This window comes from Myotis davidii, unplaced genomic scaffold (genome assembly GCF_000327345.1).
Source record: "Myotis davidii unplaced genomic scaffold, ASM32734v1 scaffold962, whole genome shotgun sequence".
NCBI classification, from domain to species: Eukaryota; Metazoa; Chordata; class Mammalia; order Chiroptera; family Vespertilionidae; genus Myotis; species Myotis davidii.
The window spans coordinates 728,310-737,457 of record NW_006295559.1 but is presented as its reverse complement, the minus strand read 5'-3'; the positions used below and the strand labels follow the sequence as shown (position 1 = coordinate 737,457).

General features: G+C 33.9%; 1 long non-coding RNA gene across 1 annotated transcript; it reads left to right on the top strand.

The window, feature by feature from the left end:
- Positions 1-5,358: 5,358 nt before the first annotated feature.
- Positions 5,359-8,576, top strand: LOC107184151. The gene is made up of 3 exons (XR_001514970.1): positions 5,359-5,416; positions 6,636-6,722; positions 8,418-8,576. It is a non-coding gene; the product is annotated as an uncharacterized LOC107184151 (long non-coding RNA).
- The last annotated feature ends 572 nt before the right edge of the window (positions 8,577-9,148 follow it).

Genomic DNA, 9,148 nt, shown 5'->3' with positions numbered 1-9,148 from the left:
AGAACATAGAAATTTATTTATTTCTTTTTTACGTGGAAGTCTTCTCCCTGAGATAATGTAGTTGGATGAGAAAGTCTGTTTCTTGATACCATTCAGGTTGCAATCCAATTATTTGAGGAATTACAAATCTTAAAGTTAGAAGCATGGCTATAAGCAAATCAAAGCCCATTTATCCTCTTACCAATTCCAAACCCTCCCTATTCCTCTTAGTACTTGTAGATACTATAAAGCAGGGGGCCAGTTCACTGTCCCTCAGACCATTGGAGGGCCGGACTATAGTTAAAAAAAAAAACTATGAACAAATTCCTATGCATACTGCACGTATCTTATTTTGAAGTAAAAAAACAAAACGGGAACAAATACAATATTTGTATTTGCATGTGGCCCACGGGCCGTAGTTTGAGGACCCCTGTAAAGGATCAGAACATTGGAAGCAGAATTGTGCTGCACTTAAGAAATTCAAAATTTACTCTAGATCTCTGATAATAAGCAAATATAACCTGTAAGTTCCTAGGATTATACATGGCTAAAATTTTACATTAATATCTATAAGATCTCTGCATCAGCTGTGTGTGTCTGTATATGTATATTTTATACATATGCACTATGTTTCTGCCTCTGGATGTTATTGCCAAAATTAATTTGTAAGATATGCTATTTAATTGTCTTAAAAAGAAGGGCTTATCAAATTAAGTATTTCCAAACTCAGAAATATAAAAACTCAACTGTTTTTCAAGTTCACGTGATCTAAGCTAATCTTTGGTAATTAATGCTTGTTTAAGTTTGTTGGTTTAACTGCAGTGGACATACCTGCAGCTTTGTTAGCATTAAATATAACACAGACATGCATCTTTTATTCTATCTGGGTTTTCTAGTCAAGTACGTTCATGTTATGTCTTTTACAAAATTTATCAGCCAAGAAAAATAGCTTGAAATGATGGCTGACTTTGTCTCAAAGTTTTTGTGAGTAGTGTAAACATAATTGTTGAACAAGTGATTTAGATAGGTATAAGTAGGGTAAGAGTAAACTTTTCAGCAATGATTGTTTTATGGTATGTCTACTTAAAAGTTATTTTCCAGATTTCTTTGGAAACTTGAAAATTTAGTTTTGCAAAGGTAAGTTGAATGAAGGAAATTCATTGGCTATCTAGATGATTTTCAAATCAGATAAAATACGGAAAATTAATTACTGAAGATTGATTTTTTGGCTTTTTATTAGAGAGGAACTAAAGAGACATGGGTCTGTTTGTAAATATGTCCTGTGACACATTGAAAGATTGAACTGAGAAGCATGTGTCTATAAAATATACCAGCATTCTTTCTATTGGCAAATTTACTAATATAACAGTCACAATTACTTATTTCTTAGTTTTCACTAAAAATTAAATATTGCAATTAAGACTACTAGAAGTAATATGAGAAAACTCTTTTGGAGTAAGAAAATATGGAAATGCATTTTAAAAGGGAAATAAAACTGGTTAATTCAGAATGGGAAAAGGACAAACTAAGTGGATACAGAAAAAAATGGAGAAGAAACCTTACCTTTTGTGACTCAGTTGGCTGAAATTGAATGAATTATTATAAGCATTTCAAAAATAAGCTTTAATAGCTATATTGAACTTATGTGAAAAAGAAATAAAATAATATTTCACATGATAAAAGGACAAAGTTTTATGGGACTACTGTTTGGCTCTTTATAAGATTATAAAAGGGTTTTTCTTTATCTTTTAAATAATCTACCTAGAAAGCAAAGATTTTCTGCTTTATCAAAATAATCTCCTCTGCTTCATGTTGCCTTTAATATCAGGGCTTTGGTTACTTGGGGAAATTTAGTCTTAATATCTAAGTTTTGCTCACAACTATGTAACCTTTTGTAAAATCCTTTATTTTCACTTTGGTTAAATGGATAATGAAGTATTGTTTCACAGTGATCTGTGATGCTTTTTAGTCAAGTGTCCAAAACTTGATATTTTTTAACAAATTTCCCAAAATCAAATTCTAAATGAAGTCTTCTTGACCTTGACCTTAGGATTTTACAGAAAGCCCATAGAACATCTCCTTATAAAAAGAGAAACCTTACACTAATTAGGCTTATGTGACATATGTTAAATTATATGAAAAGCAGTCACTAATAAGTAATTCTAAGTCCTTTTAATATTGTATTTTATAGGTATATGAGTGTTCAAAAATTGTATGAAATACTGATACAAGCTATTCATCACAATTCTAATAACTTGAAATGTTGTACTTCACAAAAATAACCATATTTCTTAGACCATTGAATTGTAAGAACTAAAATCAGATCTTTACTCACGACAAGTCTTTTTGTCATTTATAGACAGTTATATTTCATTTTCAGAGATTCATGGAAAGGATTCTGACAAGTAGTGTAGTACGGGTTTCTGATAACTTTAAGATCATAAAATTCACTAAGAATTTACAAAATTCTAGTAGAAAAAGACCAAATTAGTAAAATTGCTAAGTTTATATGAAGAATCAATTCTTCATGTAAACAGGACACAATTGGAAGCATTGGTTTTCATTCATTCAATTTCAGCCAAGCCATTACCAAGCCTTTGGCTGGTATGTTATATTTGAAAATTATGTGCATAGACCCAGATATGAATGACTGGACAGCTTTAAGGAACTAAGGTTGACTTTTTGGAGCCAAGAAATCCCCTTGGAAAAGCAGCCTGGTACCTTGCTTACATGGATTCCAGCAACCCTACCAGGTGAGTAAAGAATATCACTTCCTGGCATACCCAGGAACCTCAAGATATTTTAGGATCTTGAGAAGAGATGAATTAATCCAAATTGATAGGCATTGCAGGCAAAGGCGGATGGTAAGCACTTGGCTTGAAAATCACTTGAGAGTCCAATCTGAGGTTTCTTATGAAAAGTACCAGTAAAGCAGATTTAAAGAACCTTTATGGCCAATAGTTATTCTTGCTGCAATTATATAAATAATATTTAAGCTAAATTTATTGAAACCAGACTCACCTTGCAAACGAATCCATTTCTACCAGAGATATACAACATTAAAATGAAAGTGATTGTGGAGAGAAAAGTTATGCTTGTACTTTTTTAGATTAGATTCTAGTGCTGTTCAGTGTCTATGTGGTTTTAAATTCTGCCTATGAACAGGACTGGATCCTAAATTCTTCCAGTTCTCTCATGTATCTGGCTGTGAATTTCCAAACCAACATATCTAATTTTCTCCCAAACTTTTGACTTTCAATCACTAAGAAAAAAAAGTTTCCCAGAAGCCCTTCAAACTGATGGGAACAACGTGATGTAAACCTCAGAGATAGCTCACATTCGGACAACCTTTCCGCCTATTATGTGGCTACTCAGTACCCAAGGACATCAATTAGACATTCAAACTGCAAAAATGCTTTGAGCTCAACATCTAGAATGGCTGTCCTCAGGACCCAGACTAGGGTTAGAGTCTACTCCAACATTAACCTTTGTTTTTATTAGAGTAAGAAGCATTTCTATCTAAAGTACCTGATTACTTACACCACATAGCTAAATTTAAAAGACCACCTCCTGAAATGAGACACACACTGTTTAACTAGACCGACCTATTCTCAGGACAGAAAGATAGGTTCAATGAGACATAAAGAAAACACCCCTGGCAGTCACACACATCAAAACATATGGTTCCTGCCAACAGGGTCTATATAGTTATCAGATTTCCTGTGTGATGGCTCCATACATGTAAAAAAAAAAAAAAAAAGGAAAAGAAAGCACACCTAACACAAGCAACAAAATTTAAAATAAACATGTGGGAAGACATCAAACTAGAAAGTTTCTGTACAGCAAAGGAAACCATCAACAAAGTGAAAAGGCGAACTACTAAGAGAAGATAAGGAGTTTATAAAGAACTCATACAACTCAACATCAAACACACCAAACAATTCAATTTAAAAATGGGCAAATGACCTGATTAGACATTTTTCTATAGAGCACATGCAAATGTCCAGCAGAAGATACTAATTATCAGGGATATACATATCAAAACTACAAGAGGCATCACCTCTCCCCTATCAGAATGGCTATTATCAAAAAGACAGCCAAGAACAAGTGGTGGTGAGACTGGAGAGGAGGGATTATAAACTAGTGCAGCCAGAGAGTATGGAAAAACAGAATGGATGTTCCACAAAAATTTTTAAAAGAGCTGTCCTATGACCTAGCAATTTCATTTCTGGGTATTCATCCAAAGAAAACAAAAACATTAATTTGAACAGATATATGCACCCTGTGTTCATTGCAGCATTATTTATATACTGAAGATATACACTGAATGGCCAGATTATTATGACCACCCCATCAGTACTTCACTGACACTTCCAAAAAATACTGAATATTGAAAACTTCCTAAGAAATACTCTCAAGGTTTTATTATTATTATTTGCATAACTAATTCACTTCATTGTACTGATGGGGTGGTCAAAATAATCTGGCCACTCAGTGTAGAAGCAACCTAGGTATCCATCAAAAGATGAATAAAGAAGTTGTGGTATATCAATACCATGAATTATTAACTATAAAAAAAAGAATGCACTCTTGCCATTTGCAACAACCTGGATGGACTAAGTATTATGCTAAGTGAAATGAATTGGGCAAAAAAAGACAAATACCATATGATTTCAATTACATGTGGAATCTATAAAACTAAACAAAATGAAACAAACACATTCATAGATTAAAAAAAAACAGATGGTTGCCAGAGGGGAGTGAGATGGGTGGGAAAGAGGATTAAGAAGTACAAACTTCCAGTTACAAAAGAAGTTAGTACAGGACATCTAGTCAGTAATATTGTAATGACTTTCTATGGTGACAGGTGGTTACTACTTTGTAAGGTATTTAAATTTTGTATCACTATGTTTTACTAATATTGTATGTCAACTATAATAAAGAAAATTCCTGAAACTCCAGAAGAAAAAGACCAATATATAAAGAATTAAGATTGGCTAAAGATAATATTAGACATTTTATAGAAAAAGAAATATGCTGCTTACCATTTGAAAATACACCAAAATTTCTCAAACTCATTACTAATAAGAGAAATTCAAATTAAACCCACATGAAATTTGGTAGACTTACCACAACAGCCTCCCTCAGTGAGTCATGCCTCCAGGTGATAATGCTCTTGTGAGGTTCCTTCCATTTTGACATTGGGCCAGGTCATCTGAAAATGTGAGGCACTTTTGTATGTCAACTGTAATAAAAAAGAAAATTCCTGAAACTGCTACCACTCTGTCCACTCCGTGAGAATGCGCAGTATGACCCTCTTGAGGATTAAAGACCACACAGTGATACATGATCAGCTTTTGAGGCTGTCCCGGTGAAGACAGCCAAATGAATACACGCAGGAAAAACCAACAGGACTGCCTCGCCAACACACAGAATGGTGAGAAATGATAAATCTTGTGGGTTTTGTTTTTGTGGTGGTGGTGGGGGGGGGGTTGTCATATACCAATAGATAATCATTACACTAAGATACTGTTCTCACTTATGGAATTTGTAGAGATTAAATATTTCACAATTCCCATTGGCAGTAAGCTATGAGGAAATATGCACTGTCATACCCTGCTGGTGGGAGCATAAATTGATATGTACTCTGTAGAAGGCAATTTGGCAATATCTACTAACATTTCAAAAACTTATTCTTTTCCAGCCAACAGTCGCATTTCTAGAGAATTATTCTACAGATACATTTACACGGGTGCAAAATTATTTTATGTACAAGTTTTTTTTTTTTATGCAGAACTTTATGTAGCAGCAAAAGGTGAAAATAACCCAAATGTTTATTAACACAAGTCTGGTAAATTTAAACTAAAACGTGTTAAAAAAAAGTGAAGGATCTTCTCATGCAGCTATAACTTAGATATATCATTAAGTAATAAAAGACAGTGTAAAGGATGCCAATGGTATGGCACATGTTGCATGTGAATTGAAGAAAAATAGAAACTTGTATGATTGAATAGGCTCAATTTGCAAAAGGCACTGACATGTAATTCTTCTCTATTGTAAGCTTTCCATTTAGTTTGCTTCCGATGATTAAATCTAAGTCATTTGAAAAAAACCCACAAAACTCTGGGAAATAAACAAGTATATCTTCTTTAGAATTGAATGGGTGGGGCATTTAGAACTAGGACTAATAGAGAGGATAGTAGCAAGTGTAGATAGGGTGTCCTCCCAAAAATGTATACACACTGTAACAGCTGATAGCTCAATTTTGATAAACACTACCTTCATAATTATTCAAAGTGTGTGTGTACATTTTTGGGGGGACACCTCTCTATATTTTTAATATAATTCTTTTACTTAAAATCCAAGATCTATTACTTTGATCAGTTTTTAGGTCTCAGAAAAACTTTGTAATTAAATTATTCTTTTTATCTTTATTGTTAAGAGTACTGTATTATATTTTGGCCATTACATAAATATAAATATGTACTTTGCAAATTAATAATGCTCTCAAAAACTTAATCTTTGTATGACACATTAATCTAATGAAGCCCATATAGTTGAAAATTAGGTTAGTACCAATATAATGCTATTATAAACAATACTGATGTAAACATCTCTGTAGTGGAGAAAAACAAATTTTCCCCCTCCATTTCTAGTCCAGGAGATCTGGCTTTGGCAAGAATTCTTACCCTTCCCTTCCTCGGCTTCTTCCAGTTTTCCAAGATCCCAGCTACAGGCCTGGAGTAAGTACAGTGTCTCATTCGTTGCCAAACTGTAGGGAAGGAAAAATAATTTTCCCTTTATCCTTATGGGTTCCTGCCTGAGACCCACTTCACCCCTCTACCCCCTTAATGAAACGCAGGTTAGCAGGAGAAAAACAAATATGTATACCTCCCAAACACATGAAACATGCCCATGAACACTACTTTATCTCCCTGAAATGGTCGAAGCCGCTACCTTAAATATTATCTTCAGCTAAAGACAAAAGATGTTGGTCATGAGGGCAACCAGTTATCAGGCCAAGCACAGTAAATGAGAGTTACCATGATTTAAGTCAGTACCTTTTCATTGAAAAGAATTTCTAGATACTTGGTCATTCTCTTCCTGGTAGAGTAAGGAGACACCCTTACACACATAGATTCCCCTCATAAGCGTAAAAGTCTCTTACAAAAAGGTAACTTCTACTTGGTTTTCAGAGCTTTTTCCATGGTTTCTATTTCTTAAAAATAATCTGTTGAAAATAATCCTTACGCCTAAGAGGCATATTCTGCTCATTTTCATGCAGAAATTTTCAATTGTATATTTGATTACCTCCATAAAACAAATTTCTAAATGTGGACTTACTGTGACAAAGGACATGAACATTATCTGTACAGATTTTTTTTTCATATGAGTTTAAATGTTCTTTGTTTGAATATTTTTATTTACCTATTTAAAATGTTTTTTATGTTATGCTAATTTTTTAACCTCTTAAAGTAATAAATATAATCTTTTTTCAAACTTGAGGCTTAATATTTACTACATTTTGTGTTGTGAAAAGTTAATCTAGCAAATTGGTTCATTTTAAGAGGAATCATTTTGAGCCCAATTCACATTTGTCAGAACAAACATGTAATTCCCTCCCAAAAAGAGGAATAATTAAAATAGTTTATGTCTTTCTAAAGATGTCAGAGAGCTTTGACAAAACAAATTTGGAATAACCACTGTTAAAGCTGTGGTTCATATATTTCTGAATATTTCATTTTAATCGGCATTTGTAATCTGCTTTAGTCAGCCAATTAGCTCTACCCTTCCATTTCAGAAAATTGTAATCTCATTTAATAATAATAATAATAAACTTATTCAAGATTCTCCCATTATCCAGAACGTGTTTGTCAAAGGCCGGCCTACATATCCTATCATGTTTTTATGCACCCTAATTCAATGTAATAAAGAATGATTAACTGTGTTAGGTTAAGGCAAATCTATTTCCCCATCTTTTCATCATTGTTCATTGGGTCTTTATTTTGACATCTTACATAATAACTAATCCAGACTTTGATATTTAGAAGCGAGACGTGGCTGCTTTGGGTTAGTAGCTGGTTTGTCGTGAGCAGAGCAACACTGCAGACGGGAAAACTATAACCTTGTGATTTCAGGACAAGCCTTTTGATTAAATCATCATTGGTTATGTTTTGGAACTGAGACAAACTTTGTAATTCAAGTGGGTGTCAGTGGACTGCGGAAGATAGTTTTCCATACATAGTAATAGAACCCCTAAATTTTGATGGGATGTGGATTTAGCGTGCTAAAGACATTCCCCAACCTGCTTTGCAAATAGGTGTGGCCATGTAAGTTCTGACCAAAGGTATGTGGACAGAGAGAATAAATTCAACTTTCAGTGCATGCCCTCCAGGAAAACGGGCATCTCTTCCCTTGTCTTTTTCTCTTCCCTGCAGCTAGAATCTGCTTGTGATAGTGAGATCTGAACAGACCAGACCTGGACTCCTTATGACTGGAATGTTAAAGAAGGGAGGAGTCAATCTCTATCTTTTAAACCATTTTTATCTGAGCCTTTGTGTTGGCTACTTACCTAGTATCCTAAGAAATAATAATAAAAGCGGATTTGCATACACTTATGAACTTAAGCTTCTAGAAAGACATACATCACCTCATTCACCTTCTTGTCTTCAATCAGGTAAATAGTTGTAAATGGACTTCAAGTTCTCCAGGCTTTCCAGACCCAACACTGGCAGAGGTCTTCATCCTCGTAGCCTCTTTGATCCTAGGAACACAAAAACATATGGTATCACTTATTTTAGGTCACTGGACATCGCTACCAAAAATAGACATCACATTTATCATAATCAACTATATGTTTCATAATAAAATAATTATCATTTCTAAGCTCTTTCTTTATAATGCCTTTGTAAATCCGTACAACATTCTAGAAAGTACATACTATTATTCCTATTTTACAGGTGAGGAGTTTAAAGCAGAAAGTAAGTAACAGCTGCGATTAGAATGTTAATATTCTGGGCTTCTAAACACCACTCTCTATTCTTCTGCTATATCAAGTATATCCCAAGGACGGGCAGAAGAAGCCTTATTTTTCAGGAAACAAAATGATTACTGCATCCAGACTAAATATTAGATCCTAAGGTTATTAAGAAACATCTCAAATCCCATG